At 43.7% G+C, this 21,706-nt stretch overlaps 1 long non-coding RNA gene across 2 annotated transcripts in view; it reads right to left on the bottom strand.

The window, feature by feature from the left end:
• LOC309362591 overlaps positions 1-21,706 on the bottom strand; it is a 30,370-nt gene that overhangs the window by 324 nt on the left and 8,340 nt on the right. The window contains exon 3 of one of the 2 annotated variants that reach the window (XR_014165014.1): positions 7,889-8,005. The exons of the other annotated variant lie outside the window; for it this stretch is intronic. This is a non-coding gene — a long non-coding RNA (uncharacterized lncRNA). The remainder of the gene's footprint in view (positions 1-7,888; positions 8,006-21,706) is intronic. 2 annotated transcript variants of the gene reach the window in all.

Below are 21,706 nucleotides of genomic sequence, written 5' to 3'. Positions count from 1 at the left end.
TTCCAATGCATTTTCCTGTCACTTTCCTGACTGCATAAAGTACCATATTTTTTGCCCTATAGGATGCACCGTCCCATAAGGCGCACCTAGTTTTTTGCAGGGGAATTAAAGGGGAAAAAATTACCCCCCCCCCAGGCACGGGGCTGGGGCGGGGGAAGCCCGGGCTTCCCCTGACCCCAGCCCCCAGAACAGGCAACTCTCCGCAAGCTATGGGAGCCCAGTGCCGGGCTCCTGCGCCTTGCGGAGAGCTGCGCGAAGTCTGGGCGCACTGAGCTCAGCGCGCCCAGCCTTCGGCATGCAGGCAACTCTCTGCAAGCCGTGGGAGCCCGGCGCGGGCTCCCATGGCTTGCGGAGATCTGCGCGAAGCCTGGAGAGCGAGATGGATCGGTGCGCACCGACCCCTCTCGCTCTCCAGGCTTCAGCAAAAGCCTGCATTCACCCCACAGGACACACACACATTTCCTCTTCATTTTTGGAGGGGGAAAAGTGTGTCCTATGGGGCAAAAAATACGCTATGTTTCCTTTAAAGCTGATTTGCCATGCTAGGGTGACAAAGCATCCACTTTCATGGCATAAACTTAAATTTCCTGGTATGTGCTTGAATCCTCCCCACAAAATACTGAGTCTGGAGATGTCCAAAACAAATATTAAGTGCCACTGTTCTTTGTGACGGAGAATAGCTGTAGTGAAGTGTAATAGCTGCAGTGTAGTGACCACACCCCAGGAATGCCTTCAACTGGCCGGCTAAACCAGGTGAGGGGAGCCAATGAGACTCATGCCCTCAGTGAGTTAGGAACTTGCCTTGCATGCAAAAACAGGTTCTGGCAGATTGAGCAGAGGAGACCAACAGCAGGTCCAATGGTCAAAAAGATGGTTTCTGCACCTGCTGCAGTGGAAAGTGAGGGGCAGATGAGGCTCATCTACCTGGGAAGGGAGCCCATCTAGGAGAAGGAAAACTCTGATTCCAAACCTCAGCTGCCTTGCAGGAAATTTTCGGGAGAAGAAAAGTCTCAGGAGTCAAACCTACACAAATCTGGAGTGGAGTCCCTAAGGCTGGCACCTTGTAAGTCTCCTGCCAGCAACTGCGGCAGCCCAGCTGGTGATAAACATCTTGCTCTGCTTTCCCTTGGACCACATCAGCGAGGTCGAGAGGGGGGTCTTGACATCTGGGCAGCCCAGGACCTCCATACACAATGTCCAAACTTGTGCCTCAGGGAGGTCACTTCAGGGCTGCAAATGCAATTGTTTGACTTCACCCTCCATGGTTTCTTGAGACAGATGCCAACAAGTGGCTACAACTGTGAGCTGGATTCAAACTTCTACTTGGCTATGAACTTTCTGGGTTGTAGGGTGCCCCTGCGTGCTACTGTACAGAGCAGAGCCCTCTGAAGAGCTTTCCAGCCCAAATCTGATCTAAAGATAAAGAATCTTAAGATGGGAGGGACCTTGAAGTTGCCCATCAACCATTAGCAACTCCTAGACAGCAGACTGAGCAGGCAGCCACACCCAAACTTCCTCTCTGCAGTGAGATGCATTGAATTTCTATTACCTTGGATTGCATATCTATCTATACCGACCAAGTTGCACATGCAGACTCCGTACAAATCTGTGTCCTCTCTTGGGCATTGTGTAAGTGGCCATTCTACCGTATGGCTTGAAACAGGTCACTGTTGTCTCAGTCTCCCAATGAGGATAGTAATACATGCCATACCCCACAGTTGTAACCATTCCTGGCCTTTATGATGTAATCCCAACACTTCAAAGGCAATATAAATGGGCAAAAAAGCAATAGGGTTTGAGACACTCCCATGGAATGTACCATCAGAGTCCAAACCTGGATGTAAGGCCTATTGATTTCAACAGTACTTGCTTCCAAGGAAGATGTATCAAGACTGTAGTGTCAGTGTCTGGGAACTGGGTCAGAATGATTCCCCATCACCCCCCTTCCTTGCTTTTGTTGTTGTTTAGTTGTTTAGTCGTGTCCGACTCCTGACCCCATGGACCAGAGCATGCCAGGCACTCCTGTCTTTCACTGCCTCCCACAGTTTGGTCAGACTCATGTTTGTTGCTTCGAGAACACTATCCAACCATCTCACCCTCTGTCGTCCCCTTCTTCTTGTGCCCTCAATCTTTCCCAACATCAGTGTCTTTTCAAGGGAGTCTTCTCTTCTCATGAGGTGGCCAAAGTCTTGGAGCCTCAGCTTCAGGATCTGTCCTTCCAGTGAGCACTCAGGGCTGATTTCCTTCAGAATGGAGAGGTTTGATCTTCTTGCAGTCCATGGGACTCTCAAGAGTCTCCTCCAGCACCATAATTCAAAAGCATCAATTTTCGGTGGTCAGCCTTCTTTATGGTCCAGCTCTCACTTCCTTCCTTGCTACTTCTGTATAAATTCTTTTCCTCCATACATTGTCTTCTCAGAAGACCAGGAACAGGAGTATTTGGTTTGTACATGCATATGCACTAATTTATGTTCTATCTTTATTTTGTACTTAGCTTTATAGTATGCTGGTGTCTCAAAACAAGGTTTAACTTGTTTTGGTGGGCAGGTGAACCAAGCAACCCTGCTGAAATTCAGAACCAGATGTGACTTACCAGCACCAGGTGCAAAACTCCTTGATTTCCCAAGCATTTGAATTGTGGCTGAATTTTTCATGCATGCGCAATATCAAAGCTTTCCTTCAGAACACAGCACTTTGAGCATCATATTACTTTTCTGCCCATTTGTGGTACAGCACCACATTGCACAACCGATCAGCCTCTTACTTCCTTGTGCCTGGTTTACAGACCACTGGATAGACATGGAGAAATTGAAGGGTTAAAGTAAGTGACCACAGATGCGCAAATATGGTGAATACCACCAACCGTTTCTGCTTTTCCATTCTAGCTGTGCAGGAGGCAGAGATGCAAAATAGAGAATTAATTCGTAATAAATCTGTTTGTTTGTTTTTTAAAATACGAACAAAGCAAAATTTTGGCTCATCGAAACCAGGGCACATTATACATTGGCTGGCAAGCAGGGCTTTTTCAGCTGGAACTTGGTGGAACTCAGTTCCGGCACCTCTCAGCTGAATGCAGTTGTCATTCTAAGAGAACAAGGGAGGTGTTCGTGGTGAGTTCTCACACTTCTTTTTCTAGAAAAAATAGCACTGCAAAGAGTGTTGAGCAAAAGGATTCCATTCTGCAACATCTTAGTACAAATATCCCTTGCGGTGCTTTCAGACTCTCACTATTTCGGGTGCGATTCAATCCCATCCCAGAAAAATCAGATGGGTGATTAAAGCTGATCTGGAGTTCTTCTGAACCAAACTCACTCACCCCAAAATATTGTGAAGCTTTTGTGATGAGGAAAGTGACTGGGGAAATGCACTCGCCCCTGGGAAGTGTGGAGATGACACTTGCTCTGGACTCAAGGGCTGTCTCTTCATCCCACAAAGGAACTGGGCAAAATGCTCATCAGACAGCTGATGTGGTGTCACCTCTCCACCCACAAATCCATCTGAACGCTCATTAAAAACAGCCCTTCTGGAAGTGACTTTACTGCACTGGCAGGCTAAATGCTGAAGACGCTGTCATGGTTAGCTCTGGTTTTGTGTGGCATATACTCCATTTCAAAGTTGTCTGACAGTCCGGTTACAAAAACAGAAAGCATTTTCTTTACCTCACTTCTATTTATTTAAAAAAGTAGAAATCTGAAAAAATAAAAGTTCTTTTAAAAAGTTAAATAAATTTGGTGATTAATAACCTGTTCAATGTAGTAAGAACCAACCTTTTGAAAATGGCAGGTATCCATCCATGACACTGGGAAGCCAACCCAGGTACGTCTGGCAGCTGAGCCACCTGACAAACCCCGGCCATTCCTGCCTGTGTCTCAGTGCATGCCTGAGGCTCCGGGAGGGGGCACTGTGGCCGGCTGTCCTCCCCAAGGCGTCGTGCGCCTGGATCCCGTACAAGAGCGCAATGTGGAACGCGTTAATAGGGAAGGAGACGTTGCCTTTGAAGTGTCTCCCTTTGATGTTTCTCTCCCTCTTTCTCTCTCGCACATAATAAATGGAACCTTATTTTCTCTGTCAGACAAAGGGGAATCGCCCCCCTGCAGCCCCAGGCTCTGACGCTCTTTGCTTCTCCCTCCCCCTCCACCCGCCACAGCCCACATGCCAACAGGGGCCAACCTGGTGGGGAGAAGGAAAGCAGGGAGAGCGGCCAGAGCAGCAGGCCTGGCTTCTTTCCTCCTGGGGTGGAATCTCTGCTAGCAAGGAAATGCCTTGCGGAAGGACTTTCTGAGCAACCAGCCCTGCAGGGGCTTGGGGGCAGATGCCCAGGCACCCCACTCAGAGGACTTGGCATGGGGGGGGCAGCAGAGCAAGGCTACCTCAGCAAAGCTTGAAGGGAAATAGTAGAAATTTCATCTAAACCAATGTGGCCCTCCAGCGCCCTCTGTGTGGCCCTTGGAAACTCTCATTGGGCCACATGCAACCCTGTCTGTCCCCTCACTGTCCTGCTTGGCTCCCCCCAAAGTGCTTTTGCCCAGCTAGAAAGTACTATTGAGCTCTGAGACGTGCAGAGCAAGGCAAGCAAGGGCCGGTGTGGCCTGGGGAGGGGGAATAGTTGGGGAGAATCCTGAGGGACAGAAAGAGAGGGCCGGAGGACCACTTTAGGTTCTCTGGCCCGGGGTTCCCCACTCTTGTCTTAGATCTGATGTGGGGAACCTTTGGTGCTGAACTACAAGTCCCATCATCTTTGTTAAAACAAAGCAATAATGTTTATTATTATTGTATTTTTTTCCTAAAAACCTTAATAAATATTTATAAAAAAAAAATACAAGTCCCATCATCACTAATCACTGGCTATGCTTGCCAGGGTTGATGGGAATTATAGTTCAGCAACATCAGGAGGGCCAAAGCTTCCTCACACCTGCCCACACCTGCAACATCTGCTAGTTCAAAACAGCAGATTGGCAAATGAACAGATTAAGCACAGTCCAAACAATCAGGGATCCCACCCCCAAAATCTAGTCTAATGATAAATGGTCTATTTTCCCACTTGGAAAAAAACCACCCCCACCCAGAGACTAGACTGGACTATTTTGCCCTCTCACACAAGCTTTCCATGGGAGGATTTTCTGAAGTGGCTCAGTCTTAGAATCGGACTGCATGTGCCATATGTTCCCCCCTGAATGTGTGGGTTAGTCTTTAGAACCAGGCTTGGTCTTTCTCCCCTGATGCTGGAGAAAGCTAACAGAGGGGGTGGCCCACAAGCCTAGGCAGCTCCCCCCACAACTCCCAGTCTCCTCCTCCTCCATCCTGCCCTCCTGACCAAACCAGAGAACAAAAGGTAGTGCTGGGCTGGCACTCCAGGGACGTCCTGCCTTCTCTGGGTTGCCTTTGCGCCAATTTCAGCTGTGCAAACATCAGAGCTGTTTGCTTTTCTATGGGCCAGTGCTAGCCCAGCAGTGGCCAGTAGTGACCCAAGGTAGCTCCTTGCCTATAAGCTACTGTGAGGGTGAAGGGGGAGGTCATGGCAGCAGCTGCAGGCCCCCATGGGATCCAGGCAACACTCCTTGACTGCCTGTTCTATACTTAGTAGAGTCCTTGTGGCTGTTTGGCATATTCCCCTCCTATGAACAGTGGAGCAATTCACGGGGCGCATTCATGCTTCCCTGCAGACGGGCAACTAGATGTATCACGGAAGATCCATGAACTGGATCTCCAGGTTTTATTTTTTAATAGCACCTGTACATGTTTGCCCTTGGGTGTGTGTGTTGGCAGTGAGATGGTGCTTGATTCTCATTAGAACCACAGTGCTGAGGAAGGAGTGTGTGTGGTTATTTGACATTTTAAGAGAATAATACTGACGCTTATTATTTACATTTCTCACCCACCCTTCACCAAGAGGGCAGGTTACAACAATGTAAAATACAACATTAAAGCAGTTAAAAACTTATCACACCCGAAAGAATACAGTAGACCCTCAACTGGGACTCATAATTAAGCTTTCTCTTCGCTCACCACAAGCTGTATCTACGGATGGGTGAATTTGTCAATTTTGGTTCCTCATTTTCCCCAAGCTTAAGTTTTGTCCTCTGCATTTGTGTATCAGTTTGTGCCTTCTTGAGATGAAATGAAAATCCACCAGCATTTTAGTGCTAATTTCTCCTAATATGCACATTTGTGTATGCAAGTTTGCCCAATATACACATTTTTGCAAAGCCATTTCCCCTAATGTAATGCATTTTTAAACATTATTTTCACCAATTAAATGTTATTTCCATGCACACTTAACTGGAGTATCTCTTCCTTTCAACATATTACTCAGCAGGAGCACTGCACTGCAACATTCAGATAAGTGTGAATTATGAAGGATGGCTGTGTTTCAGTTTGCACATTGTTTCAGCCGATGTGGATTAAGTAAATTAGTTCACTTTTAAATGTGAACTGAACCAAATCTCCCCCTCACTCTGAGCTGTAGCCAGGATTTGTTCACCATGAATCCCAGTTTGGATTGCACACTGAGCCAAACCTTGACTTAAAGCCCGATTGCACTGCACATTTAAAGCAGCATCAAAGCCCTTTGCACAGCCTTGGCTTCCCTAAAAGAATCCCTGGAAGTGGAGCTTGTTATGAGCGCTAAATTGTTAGGCTAAAATTCTCAGAGTGGCTTAACAGTCAATCCCTCTTCCCAGGGAACTCTGTAGTTTTGTGAGGGGAATCGGGATCACCTCACAATTGTCAGCACCCTTAACAAAATACGTACTGTTCTTAGGGGAAGCCATGGCTGCTTAAAGTGGTCTGGTATTGCTTTAAAGGTGTAGTGATGATGGGTCTAGCACTTAGGATGGCATCAAAAAGGACCAGGGAGGAGCAAAGCAGCGATGAGAAACTATCTGGGAGCCTGCAGATTTGTGTGGCCCCAAGAAGCCACCTTTGGGCTTGCTATATTGTGCAAACCAAGCCAAATAAAACACAGGAAGGGATAGGGTCACATCTGCTATTCCATTCCAAAGCCCCAGAATAAGAGGAGAAACATACAGGTTTTAAAAGCAAGAAAGAGGCAATTCTTACAAGAGGAGGTAAACGAAGATGACCTAACTCTGCTACTTCCCTGCTGTTAACCACCTCCTCCTGAAAACTGTTTTTCTATAAACAAAGCGGTGGTCAAGTTTGAGAACAAGAGTTTGCACGCCACACCTAGCTTGGCCCTGAGGGCCAGCCCCTGCTTCATGGAGAAATGAGAACAGCAATTGGGAGAAGCAGAAATGCCTCGGTAGCAGCAGCCGCAACACGGGATGGCAAGGTTTTTCCTCTCCTTCCTGAGTGTTTTCTTCTGCTTTTGTTAAATGCAAGGCTTATTTGTTTTGCATGTTCATTACAGGTGTTTATCAGTGGTGGACTTGATTCTGCTGAGTTAGCCATTTTATTGCCTCCTGTTTGACAACTGGCTTTTGAAAGCTTATGGTTTGGGGGGGGGAATTGTCACCTGCCTTGAGCAATAGGAGAGGTGGTCTGGGAAGGTGTTGGCAAAGCACAGCAAGACGTTCTATCCCCCCATTTTAACTTCATAATAACCCTGCGAGGCAGGCTGCGCTAGGAAATGTCGACTCATCCAGTGAGCTTCGCGCCCAACATTGGATTTGCCTCCCTCCTCCGCACCTCATGCTCTACCTGCAACCTTGCCACACTTAGACCTGGTCAGCACACGTAGTAGATCAAGATAGCTGGATGAGAAGAGGGGACTCTGTTGCTTCATGCCGCAGGGCAGGGATCACATTTTCTGATGTAGGAAACAAGTACAATTCTAGCACAAGGTTGGACAAGAATTTTTCTCTCAGACATGCTTTGTTTTGTTTAGAAGTTGCATGGAACATACACATTTTAAAAAGATTTGCCGTACCTCCATCTCTTGCAGAAAAACTGCTTGGGGTCTCGGAGTCAGAACCGCTGCTGCCTTGCTGTAGGAGCAGCGGATTTTACTGATTTTACCAGAGGGAAATTCACATCCACTTTCACCCTGTTTGATGTTGAAGGAGAGGGGGGGGGGCGGCAGGGTGAGAAAGCGTTGGGGGGGGAAGGTCTCTCTCTCTCTCTCTCTCTCTCTCTCTCTCTCTCTCTCTCTCTCTCTCTCTCTCTCTCTGCCATTGCCCAGCCTTTAACAAATGGTTCAGAAGACAAGGAAGAAAAGCAGTGCATCTGGAACTTTGCTCTGGACATGTTTTCAGTGGCTTTTTAAAAAGTGAAGGCAGCCCGGAAAAAAGCCAAGGCAGGAAATCTTCCTTACATGCTCATAAGGAGGAACAGCACATCTGCACCTTGGACGCATATGGAGTTCAAAGCAGTCCTTGCACGCATCTCCTGCTCACTCTTTTAGGGCTGGTTTCTGCATCACCTTATCCCAGTACTTGAAAGGAGCCAGTTTGGTTGAATGAAGTTCACAGAATTGTAGAATTGGAAGGGACCCCAAGGGACCCCAACCTCTGCTTATAAACCTCCAAGAAAGGAAAGTCCACAGCCTCCCAAGGGAGACCGTTCCACCGTCAAACAGCTCTTACTGTCAGAAAGCTTTTTCCTGCTATTGAGTTGGAATCTCCTTTCTTGTAACTTAAAGCCATTGGTTTGAGTCCTCCCCTCCAGGGCAGGAGAAAACAAGCTGGCTCCATCTTCCATGTGACAACCCTTGAGATATTTGAAGATGGCTATCCTATCTCCTCTCAGCCTCCTCTTTTCCAAAGGAAAGGCCAATACTCGTGTAAAATTCTCAAAATTCACTCATGTCCCAAATTCAAAAAGTATCCCCCCACTTTCATGGAAGATGAATTGTCCCATGAAACCCTGGGATATTTGGCAAAGCTTTATCTGAAATTCATGAAAAACTAAAATGGAGCACCCATCTTTGTTCCAGTTTTTGCATTACTTTCATATTGAAATGAATATTTCTATTTTTAAAAAATAATATTTATTAGAGTTTTAAAGGTTACAAAAAGAAAAAGTAAAAACACCATATTAAACAAAAACAAAACAACATATCACAATAAGGAAAAAAGGGGGGGGGAGAAAAAGAAGAAAACAGAAAAATAAAATCCATTAAAAAACACAGCAAATCTTCCCATAACTTTCATTTGTTTGTTTCCTTGACCTCCTCACACCTCCCATTTTTGTATTCTAGTTCGGTTAACTATTTCAGCAAATCCTTTCTATCTTTTCCAATTTTTGACCTGTAATTTATCTTAATATAATGTAACTTTACTTTCCCTCCTTTCACCAATTAACAGTCTGTTTTTTCCTAATCCTTTATAACATTTCTGCTAAAACCACATAATTTCCTTCTAACATCCTTCTAACATTCATTAATTTTACAATGTTTCTGTAAATAGTCTTTAAATTTCTTCCAATCTTCCTCCACCGACTCTTCTCCCTGGTCTCGGATTCTGCCAGTAATTTCCGTCAGTTCCATGTAGTCCATCACCTTCATCTGCCATTCTTCCCGGGTGGGTAGATCTTGTGTCTTCCAGTACTTTGCAATAAGTATTCATGCTGCTGTTGTAGCATACATAAAGAAAATTCTATCCTTCTTTGGCACCAATTGGCTGACCATGCCCAGGAGAAAGGCCTTTGGTTTCTTCAGAAAGGTATATTTAAATACCTTTTTCATTTCATTATAGATCATCTCCCAGAAAGTCTTAATCCTTGGACATGTCCACCAAAGGTGAAAGAATGTACCTTCAGTCTCTTTGCATTTCCAACATTTATTATCGGGCAAATGATAAATTTTTGCAAGCTTGACTGGTGTCATGTACCACCTGTAGATCATTTTCATAATATTCTCTCTAAAGGCATTACATGCCGTGAATTCATACCTGTGGTCCATAACTGTCAGTCAGCCATCATAATGTTATGTCCAACATCTTGTGCCCATTTAATCATAGCAGATTTCACCGTTTCATCCTGAGTGTTCCATTTCAACAGTTATACATTCTTGACAAGTTCTTAATTTTGGGATCTAGCAGTTCTGTTTCCAATTTTGATTTTTCCACCTGGAAGCCAATTTTTTTGTCCAAATTATATGCCTCCATTATCTGGTAATAATGAAGCCAATCTCACACTCTATTTTTTAGTTTTTCAAAACTCTGCAGTTTTAATCTGTCTCCCTCTTGTTCCAAAATTTCCCAATATTTCGGCCATTTGGCCTCCATATTGAGCTTTTTCTGAGCCTTCGCTTCCATTGGTGACAACCACCTTGGGGTTTTATTTTCAAGCAAGTCCTTGTATCTTATCCAGATATTAAACAGTGCTTTTCTGACAATATGGTTTTTAAACGCTTTATGTGCTTTGACCTTATCATACCACAAATATGCATGCCACCCAAATACATTGTTAAAACCTTCTAAGTCCAGCACGTCAGTGTTTTCAAGAAGCAGCCATTCTCTCAGCCAGCAAAAAGCGGCTGATTCATAATAAAGTTTTAAGTCTGGCAGGGCAAATCCACCTCTTTCTTTAGCATCAGTTAATATCTGAAATTTTATTTGAGGCTTCTTGCCCTGCCAGACAAATCTAGAAATATCTCTCTGCCACTTCTTGAAACACTCCATTTTATCTACAATTTGCAATGTTTGAAACAAAAATAGCATCCTTGGCAATACATTCATCTTTATCACAGCAATTCGACCTAGCAATGATAGCTTCAGATTTGACCATATTTCTAAATCCTTTTTCACTTCCATCCAACATTTCTCATAATTATCCTTAAATAAATTCACGTTCTTGGCAGTCATATTAACCCCTAGGTATTTCACTTTCTTAACCAGTGTTAATCCTGTCTCCTTCTGAAACATCTCTCTCAATCACTGTTAGATTTTTCTCTAAAACCTTAGTTTTCATCTTATTCAACTTAAATCCCGCTACTTGTCCAAATTCTTGGATCAGTTCCAGTACTCTTTTAGTACTAGATTCTGGCTCCTGTAATGTCAATACCAGATCATCAGCAAATGCTTTCAATTTGTACTGTTTAGCTCCGACTTGTATACCTTTAACCGATTGGTCCCTTCTAATCATGTTTAAGAGAACGTCCAGGACCGATATAAAAAGCAATGGAGAGATTGGGCAACCTTGTCGTGTTCCTTTCTCTATCTTAAATTCTTCCGTCACTGCATTATTCACAATTAATTTAGCCTTTTGTTCTGAGTAAATTGCACCTATACCGTTCCCAAAACCTTGACCAACCCCCATCCCCTGTAAATTCTTCTTCATGAAACTCCAGGAAATATTGTCAAAGGCTATCTCTGCGTCCACAAATATCAAAACTGCTTTGGTGTTATATTCACTTGTAGTTTCTCTAAAATGTTAATTATATTCCTCGTATTGTCAGACAAATGTCTACCTGGGAGTAAGCCTGCTTGATCTTTATGAATTTCTTCTACTAGTACCTTTTTTAGTCTTTTGGTCAAAATATCTGCAAAAATTTTGTAATCCACATTGAGCAAAGATATGGGGCGGTAGTTCTTGAGCTGTGTCTTCTCAGACTCTGTTTTCAGTATAAGTGTAATATAAGCTTCCTTCCACGACTCTGGTGCCTTTTTCCCTTCCAATATTTCATTACAGACTTCCTTTAAGGGTTGTACTAACCATTCTTTCAGGGATCTATAATATCTTGAAGTCAAACCATCCGGTCCTGGAGATTTGCCTAGTTGCATGTTCTGAATGGCCCCTTCTACCTCCTGCTCGGTTATTTTGTAATTCAACATTAGCTTATTTTCTTGAGAGATTTTTTGTAATCCATTTGTTTTCAAAAATCGATCAATGTCCATTTCTTTCTGCGTCTCCTGTGTATATAATTGTTTAAAGTACCTCTGGAAGCATTTTCTGATCTCCACTGGATTCTGTATATTCTTTCCTTCCACTTCCAAGTTTGTAATGGTATTGAGTTTTTGTCTTTTTTTCATTTGGCAAGCCAGCAGTTTTCCGCATTTATTTGCCGATCCAAATGTCTTTTGTCTCATCTGTTTAATTTTCTATTCTATTTCCTGGTTCATCATTTTGATATATTGTACTTGATATAACTTTATCTCTTTCAGAATCTCCTGCGACTTTGGTTTCACTCTCAGTTTCTTCTCTCCTTCCTTTATTTTCTCCAAAATCTTGTCTTTTTTCTCATTTTGAGCTCTCTTCTTAATTGCATTCTGTTGTATCAAAAATCCTCTCATAACCGCTTTGCTTGCGTCCCAAATTACTCTTTTTTCAACAGTGGTGTTCATATTTATCTCAAAATAGTCTCTCAAAGTTTTTTGGGCCTTCTTAATCACTTCTTCGTTCCTAAACAAAGTGTCATTCATCCTCCATCTGAAGGAACCAATTGGTGTTAGTTTCATTTCCATCTTCACAGCATTGTGGTCGGAGCAAGTTTTAGGGCAAATTTCCACCTTTCTAGTCTTCGGAGCCAGTCCTCTAGTTACCCAAATTTAGTCAATTCTTGTCCATGTCATTTTGGAAAGTTCCCTCTCAACTAAATCCCTGTCAACTAAATCCATATTGTCAGTCATATCGAAAAAAGTTTTTGGTAGTCTACCATCCTTAGTAACTACCTGTCTCTGTGCCTTGTCCATATTTGTAGACACTACTCCATTCATGTCCCCCATCAGAATCATATTGTAATCCATATAGTCCATCAGAGTCTCATGTAACTTTTTTAAAAAATCTGATTTTCCCTCGTTTGGTGGGTAAATGCCTACTATCAGAAATTTCTCTCCTTGTGATTGGATTTCAATTGCAACAAATCTTCCTTGGTCATCTTTAAATAAAAATTTCGGTGATAGGCTCTCCTTTGCATAAAGTACTACTCCTCTTTTTTAAACTTTGTCTGATGAAATAAATTCATGTCCCAATCTTTTATTGCTCAATACCTTCCTGTGTAGCCTTATCACATGTGTTTCTTGTAGACAAATCAAGTACAATTGTTCTTTTTTTAATAAATAAAAGACTTTTCGCCCTTTTTCCGGGGAGTTCAGTCTATTAACATTCCAGCTTAATGCTTGCAGTGCCATGGTGTAGTTACTTTGATTTTCCTCCAACTGCACCCAATGCTTGCTCTTGTTCTGTCGGTGGTGTTGGTATCACTTTCCCTGGGCAGTCCCGTCCAAAGGATAGTGTTGCTATGTCCACTATTGGTGATCTTCTGTCCAATACTTTTTGCTCTAGTCCTCTATCTGGTGATCTTCTGTCCAATGCTCCTGGCTCTTTTCCAGGTTCCTTCTGTAGATCTTCTTCGTAATTACTCAGAAACTTTTCTTTATCCTCAACTGATCTTATTTTTATTTTCCTTTGTTTAAAACTGAAGGATAGGCCTTGGGGAAATTCCCACCTGAAGATGATTCTGTTCCTTCTCAGCAGGACAACCAGATCTCCATAATTGGACCTAAGGTCCAAAAGATGTTTTGGGATATCTTTGAATATTTCCACTCTTGACTGCTGCATTACCAAAGTCTTCTGATAGTGCCAACCAAGAATTTTATCTCTCTCTTCTTTAGATCAGAGGGTAATCAAACAGTCTCTTACTCTATTCTTCTTCCCTCCTCTTCCCAGTCTAAAGGCACTCACAATTTTAAATTCTTCTTGTTCCAAATCCAAATCCCAAAACTCTGCAAATTCCTGTGTGAGAAAGTCTATCAAACTATCCTTCTCCAATTCAGGTACAGCTCTGATCCTCAAATTCGTCTGTTTTTCCTTAAGCTCAAACATAGAAAGCATCGACTTGTGGTCCTCAAGTTGCCTCTGTAGATCTGGGACTCTCTTTGTTTCCAATTGTGTTACCTTAACTTCCACGGCAGCAACTTTTCCCCTGGCTTCCTCTGCAGTCTGTCGGATCGAAGTAGATTCCTGTATCAATTTCTGAATAGTTTCTATGTTTGTCCCAAATTATTTATACTTTCTGTATTTAAATCGATTTTAGCATTTGCAGCGTCCACCTTCGCATTTGTCGCATCCACTTTCGCATTTGTCGCATCTACCTTCTTATTGAGCTGCTCCAAAGATTCATTTATCTTACCTAATGCAATCGCTAGAGCTTCTTCTGATGACATTCCTCTTGCTTTGGATTGTGTTAGTACAGCTGCAGGTGAGGCAGAAGGACCAGATGCTGACGCTCTTCGCTGCCAAGACTTCCCAGATCTTGTTGTTTTGTCTGGGAGTGACGAATCTACTTTTTCTTTCCCATCTGCCATAACACTTAAAAAGTCCAAGGTCAGTCCCACAGTCCCACAGTTTTATCTTACAAGTGGAAAATTCCCCTGAACCAGCTCTTGTAACAGTTTCAGAAACTTCCTCTAGGGGGAAACAGTTACAATCCGTACTTATATTAATCCAAAATAACGTCTTTTAAAACACAGCTCAAGCAGGAAAGTTAGTTTCAATTTTCTGTTACTTTTCCTCCTTTTTAAGATCAGAAGGGGACAGCTAAAAACAATGTAACTCTCTTACTGAGCTAGCTGTCAGCGGATGATCTATTCACAGTCGGTGCACAGTACGGCAGTCTTATTGTCCTATTGGCAGCCCGTTCCGAGGTTCTGAGCGGTGGAATTTTAGCTTCCTTCCCTCTCTCTTGCAGGTATATATAGTCCAACCCCCCCTCTTCTCCTGCTTCCAAGGGGGGGATTTACTATTTTTTGGTGTTGAGAAATTAGTCCTTTCCGATCAGCTTTCCAAGACTTTAGCTTGCAGCCTTTTTGCTTTGATCTATTTACAAAAGCGGAAGGCGGACTTCCTGTTTATGCCTCCCCGCTAGAGTACCAAATTGAGTCTTTTTTTCCTTTAAGAGTTTCCAATTTGTTTTACTCATGGGTAGTTGCTTTTAGAATCCAATTGTCCACAGGAAAAAGTCAGCGCTCTCCGGCAACGGCTGTGCGGCTTCGCTCCGTGGAAAAAGCAGTCGATTCACAGCACCGCGCTGCTCACCCCACTTCGCTCCGGAGCCCCGAAATCGGGTTTCCCTGTGAGTAGGGGAGGTGCAAAAGGTGCCCGCCAAATCCCACATTCACAGGCTCCACCCGCCTGTGATTTTTGAGGGGTCCCCGCCTTTGCCGTGGCGGCCAGACCCGGTTCCCACGGAGCAAATACCTCTTGGTCAGAGGAATTCCGCCATTACCGATGGCGCTAACCCGGAAGTCTCTGAAATGAATATTTCTACATTATTTTACCTCTGGGGCAGCTGACAGGGTGTCCTCTCATGTGGTTGGCCTACATTATCCTCAGTGTTTGGCCATGCTAGCTGCAGCTAATGGGCATTATAGTCTATTTATTTACAAAAAATATTTATATACCACTATATCATCAAAATAAGACAAAACCATTCAATAAAATAAGACAAAACTATATAATAAAAACATAAAAAGTAAAAACAAACAACAACAAAGCATCTGGAAGGTATGACACCAGCTACCCTCTGGTTGATTTTTGCATTTGTTTTTGAAACTAATGCACAATGTTAATCAATACAAAGGAATACTGTTTGCTCAGATTGCTCATCTTTTCCCAATGTACCTAAATAAATTAAAAATTCTGCACCAGGAAAAGTTGGATTTGCAATACAGTGCAAATTACTCATATTTATCTTTCTTAATTTATTCTGCTCATGCTAGTCATAGTGAAACTCTGCTCACTGAAAATCCTGGAAATTCCAGGTGTCACTGCCTACTTGAAAATTATTATCTTTGTCGAAAGTGAGACCTAGGTGAGACCACCCTAGACAGTGTCCTCATGGAGAGCAGCAAGGCTGGGAAACCTTCGAACTTTCCAATATTGTTGGATTCCAGCTCTCCTCAGCCCTATAGGAGCTATGGTCCGGTGACCACAGCTTCCCCGTTTCTGCAAATGGGTAAGGGAACATCAGTGGCTTGGGCCCCTCCTTCCTCCGCTCTGAACCAGGGATGGGGAACCAGGCACCTTCATTACATTGCTGGACTCCAACTCCCATCAGTTCCAGCGTGCATAGCCAATGGTCTGGTCTGATGGCCGTTGGAGTGCAGCAACATCTGGGAGGACCACAGGATCCCCCTGCGCTGCCTAGGCTAAGCTTTCATAGCTTCCTCAGCTCTAGCCTCATGGTGGGGTGGGGTGGGGACCACGGCTTTAGCCAGCGTCTTTTAGGTTCCCATCCATTTCCAAAAAAGGAGAAGCAGCGGGGGAGGGAGATCCATAGAGGAGATGTCACAGTGACAAGGAAATGAACGGAGAGGCCATCATCGATCAGGGCTGCAGGCGCCAGGATCAAAGGGACTTTACAGCTCGCCTCCCCGGGATCCTGCATGCCCATGTTCCCTGGGGTTACCGGAGCAACAGCATGTTCCAGCGGATGCTTTGCATTTTTATTCACACCACACATGTTTCCACTTTTCGGCAGGAATAATAAGAAAAACCTGCAAACCCAAATCTGCTGCCCACAACCCCTCCCCCAGCATGTATGCACGCACACACACAAGGACACATGCGCACACCCACCAGGCAGTGGCTATTTATGTCTTCTTTAATTTCTTGGTGCAAGGCATTTAGCCAGTTTTGTTCACTTAAGAGATAATTTTCTGACTCTCTGCCAGGTACTGCTGGATGTCCTGATTTTCTTGATTAGAAATCACTCTTGTATTCTGGTGAAAGAAACAGCCTGCACTCATAAGGTATGGATTTGGATGTCTTTAGAAGGGCGAAGGCTGAACATTTTTTTGGTGCAGGTGGCAGTGGGGGGGCAGTTTAAAGATACAAAGCTGCTCCATACCAAGTAGAATCATTGGGCCACCTTGCTCTCCCTTCTCTGCCCCAGGAGTAGCAAACATGGTTCCCAATGTTGATGGACTACAACTCCCATAATCCCTGACTGTTGACCATTGCTGACTGGGGCTGATGTGATCTGGAGTCTAACAAACTCTGGAAGGCAACACAATACTAACAGAGAGACGAGTCCTGTGCTTGACTCTCAAGCAGACCCCCATATGCATTTCAGGGAAGCTTCTCCACCATTAGTGATCTTTTCATTCAAAAGCCCCCCTGACGAGTGTCTGAGGAAGCCCAGGGTTCTCTAGCACATAGCAAAAGCCACTGCTCTGGTCTACTGAGCACATGAGAGGCAAGAAGGAACACTGCTCTGACACGCTACCAGGGATGGGGAACCTGTGACCCTTCAGCTGTTGGACTCCAACTCGCCCCAGCCAGCATGGCAAATCATCAGGGATGATGAGAGTTGTAGTCTAGCAGTATCAGGAGGGTCATAGGTTTCCCCATTGAAATATACTCCAGACTCTAGGATTGTTCCTGCTCTGGCTGTGGTGTCTCACAAGCCCCTGCTGAAGGCTGAGGGTGAAATTATGGGATGCAGCTTTGAGTTGGTTCTGGCCAAGCTTGTTGTGGCTCCAGGCACATCACACTGGCCTACGTCACAATCAGGCGCTCCCTCTGTTACTTTCCACTTCTGGATGAGAGTCTTTAATGCAATAGATCTGCTAGGACAAACTTTTTTGCAGATGTGGGTGGTTGTTGCTGTATGAGGGCAAATAGGTGTTCCCTAAGATGGGGTGGGGGGAAGGCATTGGCTGGCCACAGTCCAGTTGCTATTTTTGAAAGAGAAGCTGATGGTGGGAGCAAAAAAACCGTGGACTGCTCAAAGGTGTAGTGAGAAGAAGAGAAGAGTTTGGATTTGATATCCCACTTTATCACTACCCAAAGGAGTCTCAAAGTGGCTAACATTCTCCTCCCCCACAACAAACACCCTGTGAGGTAAGTGGGGCTGAGAGACTTCAAAGAAGTGTGACTAGTCCAAGGTCACCCAGCAGTTGCATGTGGAGGAGCAGGGATGCGAACCCGGTTCACCAGATTACAAGTCCACCGCTCTTAACCACTACACCACACTGGCTCAATGGTGAGTGAACTGAGAATACAGCATGATGGGAATTGTAGTTCTGAGAATGAAAAGTTAAGAAGAAGACAGAGTCAGAGTAGCTTTGATGGATCTTTGGATTTTGGGAACATAAGATATGGAGAGCCATTGGGGCTAAGAGCTACGGCTAGGCAATACCCGGTTTTCAACATCGTGATAGATGACCAGCTAAACATTGCAATATATACTGATATATCACAGTGTCTGTCATGACTTTTTCCACATTGTGATTTTTGCATAGCGCACATGCACACACACACACACATAATTCACAATACATTGCCAGGTCAAAAATTAAGAAACCAATATCACGATATGGACTTCAAATCAGTTTTGGATGATATATTGATATATTGCCCAGCCCTACTAGGAGCCATTGTTTGCCTTATCCTCCATGAATTTGCCAACTCTTTTTTTAAAGCCATCCAAGTTGGTGGGAGCAAATTCCAAGTTTAACTCATCATTACACCAAAAATAGGAACCCATTAAAAAGCCTTCATTTTTTCTCTAAATTCCTTTCCACTTCCCAAACTTTCTTCTGCATTCAGCCCTTGAGAGATTATTAATCTCTCTGTCACCTTCCTCACTGTTGCAATAAAGCTATATAAGGGGAAGGTGTCTGGCCCACAAAATTCCTGATGTTGTCCAATGCTCATCCATCTGTCTGAAGTGTTTTGAAATCATAACCCATTTTTCCTGTCTTCTGTTGAAAACTGACATGTTTTTCTGATTTGTAATCTAGCTAAATTTGTATGATGCTTGGTAAAAAACAAAACAAAAACCCAAAGGTATCCAAAAGCCTTTTTGTTAAAAAAAGAGAGGGGCATTTATAAAGTTTTTATTTGTCAAAAGAAAATAAAGAAGTGGCATTTTTCATGGATCCTCAGTTCACCGAGGAAGCTCCAGAGGCAAATGCAATCGGATCAGGAGTTTTCTTGCAAGGAGAGCACATTGGAAAGTAATGGTGGGGTTTTGTGATGTCCTTTAAAAATGTAGTACTTTCTGCATGAGCAGAAACACTGATAATACAGGGAAAATAAAGCACCCAGGCCAACAGTTATAGTAGTGAAAGCAACATCAGTTCCTCCCAAAGGATATGCTTGGAGCCTCCAGTCAGCTGCAAACCTCAGATATCTTCCAAGCTGTTTCTCTCCACCTCCCACTAAGGTTGTGCACATTACTAGCTAACTAATAGCCAACAACCACATTGTTCCACATTGATCTGTGTTTTGTTTTGCTTAAAAAACAAAAAACACCACGAAAAAACACAAATAAGTGAATTTCAGTTTCTTGGATGTATTCCTAAATGTGTTTTGATGCATTTTTTACTCCGAGAACTGCAGTGCAAAATTTGGAGATGTGCAAAATCTGAAGAATAACTCCATTCTGATCCACAGTAATAAGAACAACAACAACAACAACAACATATATATCTCTCTCTTACCGTCCTTTCATAAAAAGGTCTCATGGACAGTTTGCAGTGCATGAAAACATAATTAAAACATTAACTTATCCACATTAGTATGGGAGGCATACTAATCCCACATTACGATGGGAGGTCAGTTCATACTGGAATTCCCAAAAATCAGATCCCTCAGGCTCAGGCTTCCCCAGCTTTGACAGCACCAATCACTTCCTTTGAACGCATTGCAATGCCAGCCATCGAAAGGCACTTCCTCCCAACTTGAAGGTCCCGGAAATAACATAAATCATTCACTAACCTCAGGCAGGAAAATGCAGCTTCCATACATTGCACCTCTTAAGACTGGAAAAGGTCTACATATTTTAACAATTTAAACTGCAGAGACACCATTAACATTGCTTTGAGCAATCATATGGGTGAAACCGCTTTTAAAAAGATATATTTGGAATTAATAGTTGAATGGGGAGGGAGGATTTGGTTCTTATTTGAATATAATCTACATTCCAAAACAATACTGTGAACATACAAACATACATATGTTTGTATCTTTGTATTTTAAACCAATAAATATTTAATAAACAAACAAACAAACAAAAAATATACTCAAAACAAAAAAAATTCCTTCCAGTAGCACCTTAAAGACCAACTAAGTCAGTTCTTGGTATGAGCTTTCGTGTGCATGCACACTTCTTCAGATACCTTCTTCAGATACCTTTCGTGTGCATGCACACTTCTTCAGATAGACTATGGCAGACCAACACGGCTACCTATCTGTAACTCAAAAAATATACTGTGAACAGAGCCATCCTTCAGAATTCACACTTTTCCGAATTTTGCAATGTATTTCTCCAGCCAAAAAATTGCAAACAAAATTGTGTACACTTGGGGAAAGTGTGTTTTAAGATGCACATCTTGCTGAAAGTAATATAAAATGTATTGTTTTAAGCAAAACTGCACAAAAAGATAAGGAGAAATGCACATTGTGCTGGTGAATTTTAATAATGCAAGTGGATGGAGAAATGTAGCAAAGTGAACTTGAGAATATGAGCTGTGCCAAAAGTGACAGTGATACGTCTCTCCCTCTGCTGAGCACTGGCAGCTCCCTCTCTCCTGCTGCTCCTGCTTTCTCCTTCTGGAGTCATCTCCACACCACCCACTCCTATACCACTTGAACAGTCATGGCTTACCCCTTTCAAAGATCCCAATGTCCCACACTAGTCTTGCCAAACAAGACAAACCCCCAGAGTCACTAGTCCACACTAGGTTTTGTTAGCCCATCTGATGACATACACCTACAATGATTTATTAGCATAGCTGCTAAATTATCTGTGGCTTGACAAAATCTGTGGCTTGACAGAATCAAATGGAGTTTGGCTTGCATGGTCCCCTGGATTAGGTTTATGCTTGCCAGAGGCAACCAGACAAGAGGCCTGCCCAGTGCTGAGTCATGTTCTGAAATGCCAAACATCTGCCACATTCTGTCCCACAAAGCCCCATATAGGATTGCTACCTCTCAAAGAGAGAGCGAGATTCGTTGAAATACATGCATATTAAAAGTGATTTTGCATTGCCTTGCAGTGGAGGTGCACTAGGGCCAGAGTACTAGGTGCTGACTTGGTAAGGTTACAGAGGCTTCCAAGTCATCCTTTGCCATGGCCCAGTAAGGGCTTGCTGGGTTCTCTCCCACGCCCCAGTTCTGGGAAGGTACCCATTCCAACACACCCACCTTCACCTACCCCATCCGCCAGCTCTCTGGAGTTGCCCAAGGCCCGTCTCATTGCAGGGGGTTTGCAGGAAGCTGGAACCTGGACGATCGCTTACAACTCGTAGCCAGTGGAAAGTCCCCAGGCAGACACATCAGGCTAAGGGAAGTGGCCCAAACCTTGGGTCCCTCAGCTGGGGGGGGGGGGACAATGAAAACTGTCCCTGCTCCTTCTGCGCTGCTTGACACAAGCTGGCCGGGTTTTGGAAACAGCAGTGGCTCCACCCCTTCTTACATTTCCTCTGCAAGGCTGCAATCCTGTGCTCACTTACGTGGGGATATCTCAACAAAATGGGGACTGAAAACCTGCAGAGGAATGCTTGGTAAAGAGTACCGTAAGTCTGTTTACAAGTCCCAGAGACAACCCTGGGACATTTATGAGAAAAAAGGCATAGGGTTGGGTTGGAATGCTTGTGTCTCTAATGGGAAAAAAACTACATTTTCAGACTTTTTTTTGCCAAAGCATTTGGTTTAACTCTAAAATCTGTATGTTCCTGTGTAAATAGAAGTTGACACAGGGAAGGGACCACTTTACCTACTATTAATCCCCTGTGACCAAGATGGCAAACACCCCATCTCTCTCAGATATATCTATATCGATTTGTTCCTCCTGAGAATA

The sequence above is a fragment of the Podarcis melisellensis genome, assembly GCF_964234715.1.
Source record: "Podarcis melisellensis genome assembly, chromosome: 2".
NCBI classification, from domain to species: Eukaryota; Metazoa; Chordata; class Lepidosauria; order Squamata; family Lacertidae; genus Podarcis; species Podarcis melisellensis.
Note: the sequence above shows the minus strand (reverse complement) of the source record. Positions and strands in the feature narration are given on the sequence as shown.